We start from the raw sequence: 20,360 nt of genomic DNA, 5'->3' as shown, positions 1-20,360 counted from the left end.
ACACAGAGCTTCTACTCGGTTTATTATCTATCATGATTGCCTAGTCACTTTTACATATTATCTCTACTACCTCGTACCCCTGCACATTTACTTGGTACCGGTACTCCTTGTATATATTTTCCTTACTTTTCAACTTTGCATTGTTGGGAAAGGGCTAAGTGAGCATTTCATGGTAAAGTCTACACCTGTTCTATTTGGCGTATGTGACAAATGCTATTTGATTTGAGGCTAACAGTTTATAACCTGCTATAACCATTGCAAAGTCTATAATATTTTCTAACATCTAGGAAATATCAATTCCATGTTCTGATTATAAATGTTGGGCTCAAAATATATTGAAATGTAACATTTAAATTGTAAATGATTAAAACATATCCCTTAATTTTTCAAGGAAAGCTGGCCAATATATTTAAAGATACAGTACACATGCATTTGCCAGTTGTAGTTCAAATAAGTTATATGGCAAGTTGACTCAAGTTCAACTGCTCCCAGGGCACTGTGGTATATCAATGCGTTCCGATGACTGATTTCTGGGAACGGTACCGACCTTCTGTCCAGCAGAAGCCATGAGACTCAACGGCTGAACCAGCTGCTTAAACACATGGATGCAATTAAAGCAGAGCCGTATGGTCGTCAAACCGAACCAACAGTCTATTATTGTTAGTTTAAAGGGAGGTGGAAAGAGGTTTTATATGGCTGGCTTTAGATGACATAAGTTTATTTCTCTCTGTTATATTTTGTATAATCCAGATTTCAAAGTCATACATTGAAAATAAATTCCTGATATGTTCATCAAATGTTATAAGATTTAGGGAAATATTATATTAAATGTATTATAAACAAGTTCATTCAATCATCAGTGAATGATTTGTGGAGTAAGCTTTTTTTATCCTGCTATACTAGGAAATGTGTTTCCACATTGATTGTACATGTTTTTTAAGTAGTATAGCGATCATTGCAGTTATATACGTTTTATTAGGCCCTAAATAATTGTGTAAAAGCAAATGGGGGGAAAAATCATAATCATGATCCACAATTAATTAATGATATTGTCCCCCCAACAGATCCTTTCCCTGAATGTAAAGACCCCATGTTCTGAGAAAACGGAAGACATAGCTCCACATATTACATTTCATACCTGTGTTATGATCAGTTTTCAGATAGAAACATGTCTACCCCTTATGAGTCACTGATAATGATGAGTGCTAGGTAGCTGGAATCGGAGTGTTTGTGGACGGAGTGTAAAAGATGAAACCATTAGTTTACAGTGAGAGCATGCTGTAAGTGAAGGTATGTTGTCCTCTCCAGGGTACCTCACTGACTTTCATTAGAAAAACAAGACACACACACACACATTCCCTTTATTTGTGATTGATTTATTTGTAATTTTTTTGACCGTACTAGTTGCATTCTGGTTAATTCACATTTAAAAAGCAGACGTCATCCAGTTTCACTGAAATTGATCATTTTTACAATAACCTTTAGGTCCATAGATTGGAAAATCCAATCAAACCATTATGTTTTTCTCAACTTTATTTTGTTTTATGTCTTTTTATTTTGTAATTACAAAAAAGAAAATATGTAACAATAATAATAAAAAGGAGGAAAATGCAGAAATATTACGACTGGCAAACAATCACAACACAGCACAAGTACCTAGTTACTGCAAGGTACAAAAACAAAAGAGAAGAAAACATATGCAAAAAAAAAAGGGAGAAAAGATTTGGCACCTCTGAAGTTTGATACAAGAAGCAACAGAGGCCAAGGGAAGCATTTCTAGAGACTAAAATCAGACAGAGGCGTTTATTTTTCTCTCCCGTTTTTTCTTTTGTTAAAAAAAACCTCACAACCGGGAAGCAGGGACGATAAAAAATACTGCACGTACAATACCTTTTCTCTCCTTCATATCCTTTTTCTCTCCTTTTCTTTTTTAATAGCATATCCCATTAATATTCATTCCCCACTGCTCGTAATAGCTGCGCCTGGTGGCGGAATCCTTAGAGTTTTACATGTGAGTAGCAAATGACACTTTGATTGGCTGTGATGTTGAAATGGTCCTCCCCCACCGGGCCTGGGTCGGGGATTCGGCTGAGCCGGGAGTCCTGCCGGGCCCAGTCTCACTGCGCGTGCTGGCTCAGTGTGTGGTTCTGGAAGGGAAGAGAGGAGAGGAGAACACATGAGGAGAGAAATATAATAAGCTACGTGCCACACCTCCGAGCCCCCACAGCCACCTACCCCCTCACGCTATCTCTATCTTTATACACAACCGTCATGTCTGTCTGTCCGTCCATCGGATGGCCCCCGCCTCCTGTAACATGAACTACCTGCTCTACACACACACACACACACACACACACACACACACACACACACACACACACACACACACACACACACACACACACACACACACACACACACACACCATTTCTATTCATCTTACATAGAGCTGCAGATAAACACAACAGTCATATTATATTAATCCATGGAAACATGAAACAATGATTTGTTTATTCAGATTTATGAGGCATGCATCCCTTCTGATATTCTTCTAAATATTTGAAAACACCATCTCAATACCTTATGAGGCCCACATTTCAACGGCTCTCGAGCGCCACACATAAATTCATAATAAATACGCACAAAACACCTTTATCAAAACTAAATTCACAACACCCCCAGAAACAACTGCAGGAGCTTATATTCTATGCACACCTCAACCAGAGGGTATAACGTCACAAACTAAACCAGATAGGATGTGAAGAGTTACATTTTCAATCACAGCAGATATGGGGCTCCCAGAGGCTTGTGTGTTAGGGAGATTTCTGGTAGGCTGGCTGGTTCCTCTGCGCTCTCCCCTGGACCATAAACCCAATTCCCAGGGAAAGCTCAGCAATCATCCCCCTCTTCTCGCTAAAAGCTGCTTTCCAAGATTAATCTCTCACAGAAAGATAGGCCCATGTTTTTGTGCACCACTATGAAAAAAGAAAAGGGGGGGAAATCTGTAGGATTAAACATGGTTTTCCGTTGATAAATACTTATTCTTATTCTTTGGGCCTTATCTTGGTGCGCATATTTTGCACACGACTGTTGGCAGAGCCAGGCTGCACTAGTTCAGCAGAGGAGGCCAAGCGCCCAGTCCAGGTCTTAAATCCTTCAACTGTCTGATTGCAGCCGTTCAGAGCCAGTCTTTCTTTTCCTCTTTTAGTCTCTCTTGCTCTAACCCTCCCTCTTTTCCTGTGCCCCTCCCCCACGTATGTGAGCAAGAACACGCACAAGGGAGGCTCTCCAGTGAGGAGCTGTATCTCACTGGGAGCCACTGACCCCATTATGAGAGCAAACCACTTCTCTCTCTGAGCCTCACCGCCTGCAGTTCTGCCCCCCTCCAGCAGAGGTCAGGATTGGCTCTCCCTCTGCCTGCTTCTCCTGTTAGTCAGACCACAACAGACTGGAGAGCTCCAGCCAGAGGAGAGGAGGAACATTTTAGACAAAACAGAATACTAGATCTGGATTTCATCATCATCACGTAAATGCACATGTCAGTTGTATCTGTGCTTGCTTTTTGTGTACTTTGTCCTTCTGTGACCGCAAATGGCATGCATTTTTTGGATGCGGCCTTGTCTTATCTTAGTAAGGGAATGTGTTTATGTGTGTGTGTGAGAGGGAGGGAGGGAGAGAGAGAGAGAGAGAGAGAGAGAGAGAGAGAGAGAGAGAGCGGGAGTGAGTGAGTGTGAGTGCATGTTTCCCCCAAGGTTTCCAGGGTTTTGCTGGTATGTATTGATTTGCAGAAGGATGGGATTGAGAGGCAGCGGCTACTCCCTTGGGTCCTGGGTTACACAAGCACCGCAGTGGCCTGATGGAAACAGTACAGCTAGGGAGAGCAGAGGAGAAAGTAGCCACACAAACACCCTCACCTACACTGCTGCACATTCCACAGGATGGACACACCGTTTTACAGACACACACAAACACGCACGAACACACAACAAGTAGCACTTGTTTAATTTGTTAATCAGTGTTAACGTACACACTGCGATGCTGGTCTTAGTTAGCGCTCTTCATTTGAAAGCGGCATCAGGGGCAGGAGTATTGATCACGCCGCAGGCGATCGATGGGGCGAATGGCGTGCGTCTCTGAATCTGATAATGACTCTCAGTGTGACATCAGTCCTTTGCAGCTGTAATTGATATATTCTCCAGGATGAGGAGATCAAGGGCTCTGCTCTTTAAACAAGTGGAGACGGAAAAATACACCCCATCATCTCACAGAGGATCACCCCAATACAGTACCTGACAATCTATCCCTTAAACCCCTACAACCTTAAGAACCAATAAAGACAGTAATTGATCCTGAAACAACATCCTCCTCCCTGTCTTGGACTGCATCATATCTCTAGCCAACTCCACATTACAAACATCTAACCAAAGCCAAGACAAAGACATCTAGTGTACAAGATAACCTAGCCACTGTACTAACAAAGGCAAGACATCACTGACAGTGTTATCCCTTTGTATTGTACCATCAAACTAAATGGAGAGAGCCTGCTCTCATGTCACCATGTAGCAGGGGGACACTGTGTGATGGATGGAACAGCGCCACTCTGCAGGGGGAGGCTATGCAGTGGGCAGAACAGCCCCTCACTGCTCAGTCAATATCTACGCTGTCATTGTTTTCCTAAACTGGTTATAAAAGAGAGGCTAAATCCTGCCGAGCTGTGGGCTCATGGGAAATATGGCCCAGTCGCATTACTAATGCAGAGACTATGAGACTGCTGCACACACTGGGGGAGGAAGAGGGAGGAGGGAAAGGGGAGAGAGAGGGGAGGCAGGAGATAAAGATAAAGGAAAATCAAATCTATGTTTCCAACACGGTGCTTTTTCTAACCATGTTAACAACGCGTGAGAACCTGGACAGGGCTGCCATCATGTCACTTTCAATAAGGCGTCTTAGGCGCCGCCGCAGGGCCCCCTGGCCCCTCCCGGCTCCTGGTTTTGTGGCGCCCCCTAGGGAGCAGGGAGGAGTGGGGGGACTCAAACATGTCAGTTCACTAGGCGTCCTTTAGCAAACACAGGAATCGAATGTTCTGTACACTAGGGGTTGGAACCGGTTCAGGGAACAGAACCGAAAACTGGAAAATAACGACATTTTTCAAGTAACAGAATCAGAACTGGGAACGAAAGTAAAGTATTTTTTTAAGTCTCACAAAAAAACGCAACAAGGTGCCTATGCAAAGCCCTCACTTCGTCACTCAGAAACTTGTTCTAGTGTCTGCCTGCCAGCTGAAAATCTTTGGCAGTGTGTGTGCAGGCAACCTGCCTTTTCCCCTCCGAAGCATAAGCTACTGTAGCCTACTGACGTTAGATAAAGCTACTGTAGCCTGCTGACGTTACATAAAGCTACTGTAGCCTGCTGACGTTACATAAAGCTACTGTAGCCTGCTGACGTTACATAAAGCTACTGTAGCCTGCTGACGTTACATAAAGCTACTGTAGCCTGCTGACGTTACATAAAGCTACTGTAGCCTACTGACGTTACAAGCGTGATTCAGAAATTAGGGAGAAATGTTTCATTAGAGAAAAATGGATACATTTTTTTCAATGCTAATTGCAGACACTATATTTATCACGTTTCACATTGGATTTATTAACTACTAAAAAGGTAAGAGGTGTTTTTAATTCAGGTGCTGCTCTGCACACACACGCTTGTTAGCGAGCTAGCTCTGGTCCAACTTTAAGCCAACTCTCAGAAGTTCAAAAACATTCAAAATTCCTCCATAGACGCTGCTTGAAAATAAGGAGGCAGTTACTCAGTGATGTGTTGGAGTTTCCTCAAATAGAAGGCTTTGCATTTAGGCCAAAAAGTATGTATTCCTTTGCCGTGTTTTCTTGCAGTATTACTTTAGTGCCGTATTGCTTACATATGCATGTTTTGTAATACTTTTATTCTTCTTTTGACTCTGTCATTTAGGTCATTATTGAGTCACTACAATGTTGTTGATCCATCCTCATTTTTTTCCTTCCAATCACAGCCATAGCGGTTTTAAATCACCAATGGCCTCATGGTGAAATCCCTAAGCAGTTTCCTTCCTGCAGTTCAGAATGACGACTGCATCTTTGATGCGTTTAGGTGGTTTAATACGTCATCAATAGCATTATTATTAACTCGACCATGCTTAAAGATATATCCAATGTCTGATTTGTTATTATTACCTATATACCAATCACTACCCTTCGTTATGAGGCTTTTGAAAAGCTCCCTGGTCTTTGTAGATTAATCTGTGCTTGAAATTCAGTACTTGACTGGGGGACCTTACAGATGTTGTATGTATGGGGGACAGAGGAAGGGGTAGTAATTCAAAAATCATGTCAACCCCTATTATTTCACACAGTGAGTCAATATAAATGATTATGTGATCTGATAAACAAAGGGTGTGAATACTTATGCAACGACTATATTTTAGTTATTACATTTGTATTAATCTGGGAGAGGCTCTACTCATAGGACTAGCCTGTCCCTCTCTGCTCTGTTTTTAACACTAAATGAAAAACCACCTTTGCCGCCCGGTGCACTTTAGTGTGCCTTATTTTTAGACCGCTGACAGTCTTCCAAGGGCCGGAGACTAACAGATGGGCTGTCTTAAAGCTTCATATGTTCCCAGGTTTTCACCTCCGAGAGACAGGAAACTCACTGGGGAGTGCGCTACAAATAAACGCCCCCCTGCCCTCCCCCTGTATTCCCTCTTTCCTCCCCCCGCCTCTCCTTAACCTCACAACCCACCCAATAAATGTGCCCGTTCTCCAGACATGTCCTGTTTCGCCATCCTCCCCCCTTGCCCCCACCCTGTCACCCAAGGGGGACTTCCCCTCCCCTGCTGCTATCCTTCAGTAAAGCCAAGCTCAGACTCAGAGACAAGCGCATCCAAAAGACTCACACACACAAACACTCCCAGAACTGGCTAGCCATAAGACAAAACCACATAGAAACACACTAACCTAGTTAGACCTACTATAACATCCTAGTTGAAATAGCTTCAGCTAAATGACAGAAAATAGGCCTGATTCAGCTGGTGCCAGTAATGAGTCTCTCCTTGGCCTACACAGCTATGGGGTTCAGTCCCTCATCATCCCCCTGTATAGGCTAACACATTAACACACCTACCCTGACCTCCTGATCCAACTGCTGACTGGCATACCCTCTAAAATACAATGAGTGTTGTGTTAGTGTGAGAATATCCCCTCAAATATTTATTGGTTTACATACACAATATGATAAGAACATGTGCATCCAGAGAGAGAACAGAGAGGGGGCCTGTGGCTGTACAGGCTCTATGGGGCGTAGTGGAGTGCCTAGTGCCAGATGAGCTCAGGGGCCCCAGACGGACTGTGCCATGGGTGACAGAGTACAGAGACATGCAGTGCTACTTTCCCATTCGCTCTCCCAGCCCGCCCGGCCTGATCACTAAAGCACACTCCCATTCCCTTTCCGTGTCACTGTCATAACATACCCAATCCCCACAGGCCCCCGCCAATTTGATTACAATGCACCCTAAACTGAGGGGGAAAGCTAAGAGTAGGGAACAAAAGTGCACAGAGAGGGGTGAGGGGAGGGGTTTGATGTGGTGCGCTTTGTGGTGTCACAACTATGATCACCCAGAGGGGAGAGAGAAAGCGAGAGAGAGAGAGAGGGAGCGAGAGAGAGAGAGAGATGGGAACATTTTACAGAGAGGAGAGCGCGAGGAAGGGTTGATGGTGCGACTGTGAGCTGTCAGTGGTGTGTGTGATTTATAGAGTGTGTTTGTGTCAGCCTCAAGCTGCTGAACGGAGAACATCAGGGTGTAAAAGACCCCATCCTATGTGTTCTCTATGATGGAGAAAGAGAATGACAGAGATAAAGAGACCAAGAGAATGACAGAGAGAGAGAGAGGGAGAGAAAGAAAGAAAGAAAGAAAGAAAAGACCATTACCAAACCACCAGTGTGGTGATGTATGATGTTGATCTAGTGATGTAATCCACATCTTTGTGGTTGATCAAATCAGATCACAGTGTAACTACGTCTCTACACTGTTTAGTGCCAGGAGAACCCACTCAGGGACAATACCCCGGCTCATACGTCACTGTCACCGCCATGACAGTTCCGGGCCTGTTTTGGCATGAGTGGAACGACACCGCACCATACAGCGCTAGTCCTGTACCGCGACAACACTTCTCAGTTAAACTGTCATGTCTGACTAGGTACGATGCTTTTCTCTGTGGAGGCAGACACACAAACAGGGACATGTTCCAGGAGGAGAGAACTTCCCCCTTCCCTTCCTCCTTCCCCCCTCACTCTCTCGCTCTCTCTCTCTCTGATAGAATACAAATCATGGAATGTAACAGACAGATAGAGAAGGGATGGAGAGGGTAAGAAGAGAGATAGAATAGTTGATTCAATCCCGATGGATCTCCCTCCTCTTTGTCCCAGCCTTTCTCTCCCACTTCCACGCTGGCCCCTAAATTATTCAATTTCTACCAGACACCTCATCTCTCCGGGCATCAGGGCAGCCATGGTCTCCCTCTCTCTTCATATCACTTAAGTAGGGTTGTTTCATGAGGGGGAGGTTTGTGACAGAATCTCTATGGGGGATGTGTGTGTGGGTGTTATACAGGGTGTCATTGGATCTTTAGTAAACAACCCATATTCACAGAGTCCCTTTCAGAGGCTTGTAGCAAATAATGCTTGTGCACACACAGACACAGACACAGACACACACACAGACACAGACACACACACACACACACACACACACACACACACACACACACACACACACACACACCATGGTAANCACACACACACACACACACACACACACACCATGGTAAGACGACAGGATGTGAATGTCTTGATTCCCTCAGAAGATTAGCTCACCCCATGTAGAGCGTTTTTCATTTGAATTCACCTCACTCAAATTTGTCTGAGTTTCTTTCGCAGTGCGGGAGTTCGGGAACGAAAACAAAACACACAGAAACAGGTAAACAACTTAAACATGTCCTGGGGCTGAGGATGTGAGGGACGACAGTATGTTCCTGTTCCATCTCCTCAGAGGTCTGCAGGTTGTTCTATGCAGAGGTTGTTCTCACCCCTCCCCCCTTTAACCCTCTTTCCAAGCACGACTCAAAATCCCTGATCTCACCTCAAGTGTTGTTGCTATACAATTAACGTGATTATTGAGCTGAAAAAGACAACACCATTGATACCGTGACAACAGCTTCACACCAATGCCTGATCACTAGACCAGTGTAGGCTACCACAGTGGACCATAGTGTTCTGTGGTGCAGCTCAGACAGACAGGTATGCCAAGCCAGACAGCTGTATCCTGTATGTGGTGCATGCAGTCCCTACACTGCATCTCTCTGAGCTGGCCAATCAGCTTGCGGGAGGGAGCGGGGGGCAGTGGGAAAGTGAGGTCTGCAGAGAGCCCCCCTGGTCCCCATTCTAATAACATGGAGCGACACTCTGCACAGCGGGGCAGCTGGGACTCAACCAGACACCGCCACTGGGACACCTAGATCAAATCTTGCCTCCACACTGTGGCACGCCATGGTGATCAAACTAAGGACTCCCCAGCCACCTACACACATATCCAAAAACACATCCTTAGTTCAGAGAGACACACTACAATATTGACACACTGTAGCGTAGCTACGGCAGCGAGCATAGACAAGGACTATTAAAGAAAACACTACTTAGATTCCATAGCGCACGCATTCGAAAACAGACACATTTCCTAACGTGAACATACACGAGGCTAACAAAGACACTGCTCAGTGCACAACTTGTCCAATCAAACAAGGCGGGCCGAGAGATCAGACACTGCATGCTAATCGTGTGCCTTCTCTACTCTAAGACCCAAACCCCAGCTCCTACCATTATAAGAGCATTGTGCGAGAATGCACTACACTCAAATATTCAACACTTTCGGGATGTAGAGGGAGGAGGAATCAACAAACAAACAAGCCAGAGGACCCCCCTACTTCCCTCCCCCCATCCCCTCCCATTCTAAACTGCTGACTGGAGTTAAATATTTACTAGTGCTAAAGGAAATAGTGTACACACATGCCAACAGAGGGGGTGTGCTGACCTGGGTGGGGAGCACCAGCGCCCCCCTGAGGGTTGAATTAACCAGCATAGTGTAAAGCTCAGCCATGTGGTCAGCCAATGACAGCAGACCACAGAGGGGTGAGACGGGGAGGTGGAGGCTCTAAGGCACCTGGGGGAGACAAACAACAACCACAAAAAAAACAAGTCTCTGAAGTTTCCAGTAAAGGAATCCAGATCTGGCAGGCTGGGTATAGCAGTGCTGATCAGGGACAATAAGCATCACTTATTTACCGGCTTACGTCTGTACTATTTATGGGGCACTGGGGAGAGGCACAAAGGACTAGAGGAGAGAGGAGCTGAGAGGGGCTAAAATATGCATGGGGGCTGGTACATGGGACTAGGATAGAGAGAAAGAAAGAGAGGGAGGCAAAAGCAAGAGAGTTCAGAAAAGTAAGGGAGGTGGGGTAGGTGGCCATGAGGGAGAGAGGATGATGCAGTGACGTGTCCCACCAAAGGCTCGTGGGAAGGCTGAAGGATTAAAGGAGGGTGGCCCTGGGTGGGCCCTCAGAGTGCTGGGGTAGGGAACCCCAAGCACGGCACAGCCCAGGCCAGCCATCCATTCAGACCTCATTAAACACAAACACCACAAAAACCAGCCTCACCACTAACCTCCACGACCAGCCCACATCCCTCACTCAGAACACTCCATCTCCCCCACTTAGACCTGCTCCTCTTGGGGACAGGCAGAGCGGTGGGCTGGCGGGTGGGGGTGGTTAGTAGGAGTCAATGCTCAGAWATGGAACAGGGCCAGGAAATGGAAGAAGGATTCACACATCAGAGGATGCTTCTGTGGCCATGTGAGTGTGGTGTTCCAACTTGGTGATGGAGTGAGTGGTCCTACGTAAAGAAGCTCAGAGAGGAAAATGACTTATTATTGACGGTGTGACCCGGTCAGGAGGGGAGAGGTGTGGCCAGGATGGAAGGAAGGGAGGAAAATGGTGGAGTGTGGAAAGGTGGAGAGGCACGAGGGGGCCGTGCCACACTGTGCGATCGGCTGGTGTTTATCTCTCAGTCGCTCGGCCTCGGGGTGAGGCAGACAGTGACCGACAGGGTCCAGCGCTCCTCCTGCTGCTAAATGGACTGACCGGCCATATGCCCACTGCCGCCGGCCCTACATCACTGTCACGGAAGGGTGGGGGTGGGGGCGGGGGGGCTGGGCCGGGGCTTGAGGGCTCYGTGGACCGGTCAGGAGATTTAGGTCATAGCCCCAAAATGGAGCCATTGATATTATTTGGACATTAAGCTCACAGGAAGCTCACTCCCAGGGCTAGCATACACACAGACCCTCTCCTCTACCATCCACCCTAGTGGAGCGGGAAGGAGCCACATGAGGAGGAGCGGGACGGAGGGTGTGGTAGTAGCAGGCGGCTGGGTGGGTCCATCCTCCAGCCTTTAGCTCATTGCTCAGGATGATGGATCCAGCCACGGGCAGGGCAGAATAACGCTGACCCCAGCTGCCCACTGGACCCACTCTTGAGTGAGTTATACAGAGCTGGGTCCTCCTCGATCTGTCTGGATACTAACGACCCAACATGGCCAGAACCCTGCCAGGACAGGGTGGGAGGAAGGAGAGGAGGGGACGGAGGGAGGGAAGGAAGGAAGTAAACCTGATGAAGGGGAGGGGTGGCTGGATCTGGACATTATTGTGTGTCAGTGTCTTCTGTGTCTAAAACAGAACGAGTTAGTATAAGTGTGGATGTACTAATATATATTGAAGTATGTGGTTGCGCAACGTGGACTCGGGTAGACATAGCATAGTAAACGAAAATCCGGGACACTCAAATTAGTATCATATGTTACATTTGGTATGCAATAATTTGTGAATGTCCATCATTTATTTCAGATGATATGTTTAGTACGAATTGCAATTCATAACATATCATACGAATTGTAATTCGTATGATATGTTATGAATTGCAATTCGTACTATGTTACGAATTTGCAATATTTAAGATATGTTACGATGTGGCGAACATTAGCTAGGCCAGGGGAAGGGTTAGGAGTTAGGTTAAAGGGTAAAGTTTAGGGTTAGGGAAAAGGTTAGCTAACATTAGCTAGGCCAGGGGAAGGGTTAGCTAACATTAGCTAGGCCAGGGGAAGGGTTAGCTAACATTAGCTAGGCCAGGGGAAGGGTTAGCTAACATGCTAAGTAGTTAGAAAGTAGTAAGCTGCAAAGTTGCTAATTAGCTAAAATGCTATAGCTGTCCGTGATGAGATTAAAACACGCAGCCTTTGGGTTTCTAGACGTTCACGTTATACGCCCACCTATTGACCCCAACCAACCACCCTCCTTTTGTTTTTGCCTTAAGTAACCTTCCTTCTTCTTAACCATACCAATCTCAACATATCACACTTAATGGAGTGTCCTTGATTTTCGTTTACTGTGTTACATCTAGTCTATGAGACCAGGCTGGGTAGTGGTACCCCATCTAAATGATGGCCTCTCACTATGGTAATGGTTTCCTGGAAGTGTGTGTGTGCGTCAGGGGAGGTGTGTGTGTGTGCGTCAGGGGAGGTGTGTGTGTGTGTGTGCGTACATCCCGACGCAACACACCAACCTCACTGATGCACACACACACCTCCTGTACACACACACACACTCCCCTGATTACACACACCAACACCTCCCTGATACAGCACAACACCTCCTTGATAACACACACGACACCCCTCCCTGATGAGCACCGCAACACAACCTCCCCTGAAGCGCACACAACAACACCCTCCCGATACACAGCATCAACACTCCCTGATGCGCAACCACACATCCCTGATAACAACACCTGCCTGGATACAAACACACACTCCCTGGATACACACACAGCACACCTCCCTGATCACAACACACTCCTCCTGACGCACCACACACACTCCCCTGACGCCACACAAACACACCCTCCCCTGATGCGCACACGCACACACACCCCTCCCTGATGCGCACACCACACACACCTCCCTGACGACACACACAACCCTCCCCTGATGCGCACAGCACACACACGCCCTCCTGATGCGGCACACACACACACACTCCCTGAGCACACACACACACTCCTCCTGATGCGCACCGCACACAACCCTCCCCTGTGCGCACACACACCCTACGACTGACACACCTCCCTGACGCACACCACACACACCCTCCCTGCTGCACACACGCACACCCCTCTGAGCGCAACACACACACACACCTCCGCTGACGCACACACACACACCGCTCCCTGTGCACAGCCACACACCTTACGCACCACCCTCCCTGACGGCACAACACGACACCCGAACCGACCGCACACCCCTCCCCTACGCACACACACACCTCCCCTGAGCACACACACACCCCTCCCTGATCGCCACACAACAACCTCCCTGATGCACTACACACGGACCTCCCCTGATCGCCCAACACACCCCCCCGTGATGCAACCACCCCTACGCACACACACACCTCCCCTGATCGCATACACACACACACCACCTCCCCTGACGTCCACACCCCCTACGACACACAACTCCCTCTGCCATCCACACGAACCTCCCCAACGCACAACAACTCCCCCTGATGCGCACACTCGCACACACCTCCCCTGAATCGCCACACGTCACACACCCTCCCCTGATGCGCACACGCACAACCCCCTATCTACGCACCACACCCCTCCCCTGGATAACATCCTGACGCACACCACACACCCTCCCTGACGACCACACCCTCTACACACACAACAACCTCCCCTGACGCCACACACACACTCCTCCCCTGACAGCAACAACCTCTGAGCACACATTTAGCATCATTCAAAGGGTTCACAGCCTCGACCTGAGCAGCTACACACACCTCCTGCGCCACACAACGGACCCTCCTGAACGCATCAACACAACACCCTCCCTTGACTTATTACTTTAGACGCACCACATGCAGGCGGCTGTGTATGCATTGCTGACGAGAGGAGGGGTGTGGGGGCGAGGTGGAGGTTGTGTGTTGGCCACGTACACACAGGGGAGGGTGTTGTTTGTGTTGTACGGCTCATCCTGTGGCATAGTCCCGAGGCTGACGCGTTGTCTATAAGTCACACACACCCCTCCCCTGATGCCCGCATGGGGAGGTGTGTGTGTGTGCGCATGACAACACAAGGGGAGGGGGTGGTGTGTGTGGTCAGGGGGGTGTGGGTGTGTGTCGTCAGGGGAGGGTTGGTGGTGTCGAGTCAGGGGAGGGGGTGTGTGTGTCAGGGGAGGTTGTGTGTTGCGTCGGGGAGGTGTGTGTGTTTGTGTTGTTGGTTGCGCTTCAGGGGAGGGGGTGTGGGTGTGTGGTCAGGGGAGTGTGTGTGTCGTCAGAGGAGCCAGTCGGGTGTGTGCTGCGTGTCGGCGTCTGAGTGGGGGAGGTCGTGTAGTGGCGTCAGGGGGCGGGGTCGTGGTGTTGTGACAGCATACCAGCGGGAGAGGGTGTGGTGTGGCGTGTGCGCATCAGGGGAGGAGGGGTGTTGTGTGTGCGTAGGTCGGAGGTGTGTGTGGTGTGTGCGATAAGGGGAGGGTTGTGTGTGCGGGTGCGCATCCCTGTGGCGACAGGGAGGGGTGTGGTGTGTGTGCGGTCAGCGGAGGCACAGCACGCTGTGTCGTCCCGTCGTGTGGCGCATTTACGCACACACACCCCTCCTACGCACCACACACTCCTGATGCGCTTACGGACACCACCCCTCCCTGGAGCAGCGATCAGGGCACCGTTCGCTCTCGACGCACAGAGGCGAACATTTGTGCTTGTTGCCTGGGTTGATGCGATACACATTACACACCCTCCCTGAGCACACACCATCCTCCACGGGCGATGTAGTGTTTGCGGCTCGGGATGCGTGCAACAACCCCCTGGGGCGGCTGAATGCGCGGACTTGATTGCTGTGGTGGGCGGCAGGCTGGGAGGGTGTCGACGAATTGTGCGTCAGGGGAGGGGTGTGGTGCATCGGTCCGCTCGCCTGTATGGCAGCACGCCACGGGAGGATTCCGCATCCTCGTTTACTGAGTTGGGCCAGACGCATACACCTCCACTTGAGTGGAGGACGGAGCGATACTTTCGTCGTGTTCGCAATCATGTCACCACGCGCTCACTGTCAGAGAGAGGGGTGTTGTGCTTAGCGGTACCGACACTAGGGGAGGGGCCTTGTGTGTGTTGTGAGTTCACGGAGACAGCGCTCGTGGACTTGCTGGGTTGCGTCCCAACTGTAGCAAGGGAGAGGGGTCGTAGTGTGGTGTGGCCACTCACACAACAGGGGCGGGGTGGTGTGTGTGTGCGTCAGGGAGGTGTGTGTGTTGTGCGCATCAGGGAGGGGTGGTGTGCGTGTGCGCCAGGGGGGGTGTGGTGTGTGTGCGCTCATGTCACACTCCCCTGAGGTGGCACACACGCAACATCTCCCTCTGACGACCAGGCGGACGGTGTAGCGTGTTCGTAGCTGGTCGCCCAGGAGGGGAGGAGAACTCAGTTTAGGTATTGACGGTGAGAGGCTTCCATCCATTTAGGATGGGGTACTCTACCGCTGGTCTCCTGACTAGTGTAACACAGTAACGAAAATCAAGGAGAGCGTTCATTAAGTGTGGATTTTAGTGTTGAGATTGTGTAGTTGGTTAAGAAGAAGGAAGGTTACCTTAAGGCAAAAACAAAAGGAGGGTGGTTGGTTGGGGTCAATAGGTGGGCGTATAAGTCGAACGTCTAGAAACCCAAAGGCTGCGTGTTTTAATCTATCACGGACAGCTATAGCATTTTAGGTTTGCTTTTTAATTAGTCGAACTTTGCAGCTATCTTTACTTTCTTACTTAGCATGTTAGCTACCCTTCCCCTGGCCTAGCTAATGTTTAGCTAACCTTCCCTGGCCTAGCTAATGTTAGCTAACCCTTCCTGGCTGCTAATGTTAGCTAACTCTTTTCCCTAACCTAAACTTTACCTTTAACCTAACTCCTAACCCTTCCCCTGGCCCTAAGTAATGTTCGCCACATTCGTAACATATCTTAAATATTGCAAATTCGTAACATAGTACGAATTGCAATTCATACATATCATACGATTACAATTCGTATGATATGTTAATGAATGGCAATTCGTACTAACATATCATCTGAAATAAATGATGGACATTCACAATTATTGCATACCAAATGTACATATGATAGCTAATTTGAGTGTCCCGGATTTTGTTTACTATGGCTATGTCTACCGAGTACCGGACGGGAGTGTGGCGGTTGTGGTTGCAAGGATTGTGCGGCCAATCATTATTCAATAAAAGAGGGGTAGCTAGTTAGTGAGATGTTGTGTGTGGTGGTTAGGGGAGTTGTGTTGTTGTTGTTCGTTGATGCGACACCGTGGGTATGACGCTGGTGTGATGACTGTGTATCAGGGGGTGTCGTCGTTGTGGGTTTCTGGTTCAGGGCTTGGTTACAGAGGACGAAGATCACTGATACGTTACCATATGGTGTGTGTATCAGGGAGTTGTGTGTGTGTGTAAATCAGTCGGCAAAGGTAATCAGGCCACTGTGCATGTGTGCCGCATCGGTGAAGGTGTGTTGTGTGTGATCTCAGGTATTTGTGTGAGCGTGGTTTGTGTGTCTGTTGTGCTGACATTTCAGGCGTGAGGTTGTGTGCTAGTGTGCGTGCTTGCGCAGTAGGGACGGTGGTGGTGTCCTCTCGTTCGGTCGTATTCACGCGTGGCCAGGATGTGTGTGTGTGTATCAGGGCGAAGTGTGTGTGCCTGGGTCGATGTAGTCAGAGGAGGTGTGTTGTGTGTGTAGCAGGTTCGGAGGACCGGTGTAGTTGTTGTGCGTTCGAGGGAGGGGTGTGTGTCTTTAGTGATCTGGTCAGGGAGGTGTGTGTGTGTATCAGGGGAGGTGCAGACAGATCGGTAGTGTGAGGTGCACGCCAGCTCATAGGCTGATTAGTTTATGTGATGTGTTGCGTCAGCGCGGACGGGCGCTGTAAGTGTGCGTGCAGGGTGGGAGGTGTTGTGCTGTGGTATGGCATGCAGAGGGCATGGACGTGGTGGGTCTACGGCTCGGCTGCATGCGACCAGCTGGGGCTAGCCCGCTTTTCTGCAACGAGGGAATTGTTACAGGTATCCGCCGTTATAGCGCTGGATCCTCTCTCTGATCCTTGAGTCTAGAATAGAGCTAAGGCTTAGGTAGAGAGAACTGAGTGGACCAGTTATTTGGCCGACCTGTGTTGTGCCGTCCCATGGGTGCATCGCTGCCTCTATTCCTACAATTCCGCAGAAGCTAATTCCCTAATCGGTGTGGCTACTCTGATTGGGAGGTTCGTCGTCTGCACGCGTCGAGCGGTGCCCAGGAGATAATTAACAGTTCAGATTGTAGATTTCTACCTACCCCTCAATAAAAAAAAAGCACTCTGGATTCCATGTTGTGTTCTCAACTTTGCGCACCACAGTCTGGTGCTTTCTCAACGATGGCTCTGTTTCTGTCTCTAGCTATCATTCCCAGCTTGCGACTGTGCACATGCTCTGTCCCAGAGGGACAGCTCATGAGAGGAAACGTGTGCGGTGCAAGAGTAGGAAGACATAATGAACATTTGCATGGAGAGGGCATCTTGATGTAGTTGTGATGTACTAGAGCTTCTCTGTGGGGAAGAGTGGAGGCTTGCCATGAGTGCAATGCCTAATATCACGGATGTTTCCCAATCGTTTTCAGTATATTCAATCGTGTTTCTGCCATATTTGTATGGGGCTATGACTGCCTCATTATAAATACTATCATCCTCATTCATGTAGAGTCGGTTAATTATTAAATCAGGGTTTAATATTCAGGAGAGCTTATCACAAAAAGGGCACGCAAGTCAGGCACCGAGCTGACTGGTTAGCAGTGCACTGGGGTCTAATCATGCGCTAAGGAAGTTACACATTTACTCTTCAAATCATTAATCAACCCATACCACAAAACATGTTCAGGTATACCCTGAGTCAAGACTGCAATGGAATCCTGGTTAGTGAAGACCATAAACAAGGTAGACAAAAAAAATATTGGATAACTACTTACTCCATAGGCAATATTATTGAAGTCAGATCATATGATTTCAGATGATATTGGTTGAGTGGTGCTGGCAGACATTGCTGCATGGTGCTGAGAGATGACCATCAGTCTTTGTCTATATGTAGTTAGTACTGACCTGGAGCTAGTCATGAAAGAAGAACTCTGTGGACACTGGGAAGATCGTAGATTCTGTCCTCGCTGACAGGGCACAGCAGGATGTGCTGCTGCATGCTGCAGTTATTGGCCTGGACAAAGACTTGGGGGTGGGGAAGGGGAGAGGCGTGAGATGTAGATGGATGGTTGGGATTAAAAAGACCAGTGAAGGCAGAGCTATGCTAAACAGTGGGCTAGGTTTATGAATGAACTATGGAGAAAAGTGGGAATCTGTCGTCTCTCGCGTGCAAATCACAGAGGCGAGGGGAAAGGACACTCATTGCACTAAAACAACAACTTCAACAGCAAAATATAAATTATAAGAGAAAGAGAAAGAGCGATGACAGGGAGGGGATTAGTATGGAAGGGATGGGGAGACAGCCGGGTTTTTTTTTGGCACATGTGGTGTGTCACGTGGTCTCAGCTACCTAACTTAGATGTTTGCTGTCGTTCTCGTCGTAGTCGTTGGAGTAGTACTGCAAACTTCTACATTCCATAATTCTCCTCGCTCCCTTCCTTCACAAATCAGGGCGATGCGAGCCGATCACACTCTCTTTACTCTTCATAATCCGTGACACCAGGGAATTAGAGGTTTTATTACATATCTTATTAACCAGCGTGTTGTGTTAGCCTGTCGGTGGGGCAAAGGGAGTGAGGGTTAGGGAGGAGAACTCTAACGATCAATTTTCCTCTCTGAGCTTCTTTCGCATAAGGCACCTACCTTGTGACCGACAGAGAGCGAGCAGAGACGAGGGGAGGGAGACAGAGTTGGGGGGACTGCTTTTTCATCGCCACACTGCACATGCCACAGAAGCATCCTATTCTACCTCTGATGTGTGAATCCTTCTTCCATTTCCTGGCCCTGTTCATATCTGAGCTTGACTCCTAATAACACACCCAACCAGCCCACGTCTGCTGTCCAAGAGGAGCAGGTCTAAGTGGGGGAGATGGAGTGTTCTGAGTGAGGGATGTTGGGCTGGTCGTGGAGGTTAGTGGTGAGGCTGGTTTTTGTGGTGTTTGGTGTTTTAATGAGGTCTGAATGGATGGCTGGCTGGGTCTGTGCGTGGCTTGGGGTTCCTACCAGCACTCTGAGGCCCACCCGGCCACCTCACTTTAATCTTCAGCCTTCACGAGCCTTTTGTGGGACCGTCACTGCATGCATCTCTCTCCCTCATTGGCCACCTAACCCACGTCCATTTTTTTTTTTTTTTTTTTTATATTTTAAAAAAAAAAAAAATTTTTTTTTTTTTTTTTTTTTTAAAAAAATTTTTTTTTTTTTTTTTTTTTTTTTTAAAAAATTTTTTTTTTTTTTTAAAAAAAAAATTTTTTTTTTTTTTTTTTTTTTAAAATTTTTTTTTTTTAAAAAAACCTTTTTTTTTTTTTTTTTTTTTTTTTTTTTTTTTTAAAGCAAAAAAAAAAAAATTTTTTTTTTTTTTTTTTTTTTTTTTTTTTTTTTTTTTTTTTTTTTTTTTTTTACTTTCTGAACTCTCTTGGCTTTTGTCCTCTCTTTTCTTTCTCTTATCTGGTCCATGTACAGCCCCATGCATATTTTAGCCTCTAGCTCCTCTCTCCTCTAGTTTTTTTGCTCTCCCCAGTTGCGCATAAATAGTAAGTACGTAAGCCGGTAATCTGATGCTTATGTCCTGATCAGCATGTTATACAGCCTGCAGATTGGATTCCTTTACTGGATTCAAGAGCTTGTTTTTTTTGTGGTTGTTGTTTTTTGTCTCCCCAGGTGCCATTAGAGCTCACCTCCGTCTTCACCTCTGTGGTCTGCTGGTCATTGGTGACAATGCTGAGCTTTTACCTATGCTGGTTATTCACTCAGGGGGGCGTGGTGCTCCACCCGGTAGACACCCACTCTGTTTGGCATGTGTGTTACACTATTTCTTATAGCATAGTAAATATTTAAGCTCAGTAGCGGTTTGATGGGAGGGGATGGGGGGAGGGAATAGGGGGGTCCTCTGGCTTGTTTTGTTTGTTGATTCCTCCTCCTCTACATCCGTATGGGATATTTGAGTGTAAGTGCATTCTCGCACAATGCTCTTTAT

At 47.7% G+C, this 20,360-nt stretch overlaps 1 pseudogene; it reads right to left on the bottom strand.

Annotated features, from left to right (window-relative positions):
* Positions 1 to 1,355: 1,355 nt before the first annotated feature.
* Positions 1,356 to 20,360, bottom strand: part of LOC111960979 (zinc finger protein 423-like) — an 88,808-nt pseudogene continuing 69,803 nt past the window's right edge.

The sequence above is a fragment of the Salvelinus sp. IW2-2015 genome, linkage group LG4q.1:29 (genome assembly GCF_002910315.2).
Source record: "Salvelinus sp. IW2-2015 linkage group LG4q.1:29, ASM291031v2, whole genome shotgun sequence".
NCBI lineage: Eukaryota > Metazoa > Chordata > Actinopteri > Salmoniformes > Salmonidae > Salvelinus > Salvelinus sp. IW2-2015.
The sequence above is the reverse complement of the archived record's forward strand: the minus strand, read 5'-3'. Positions and strand labels throughout refer to the sequence as shown.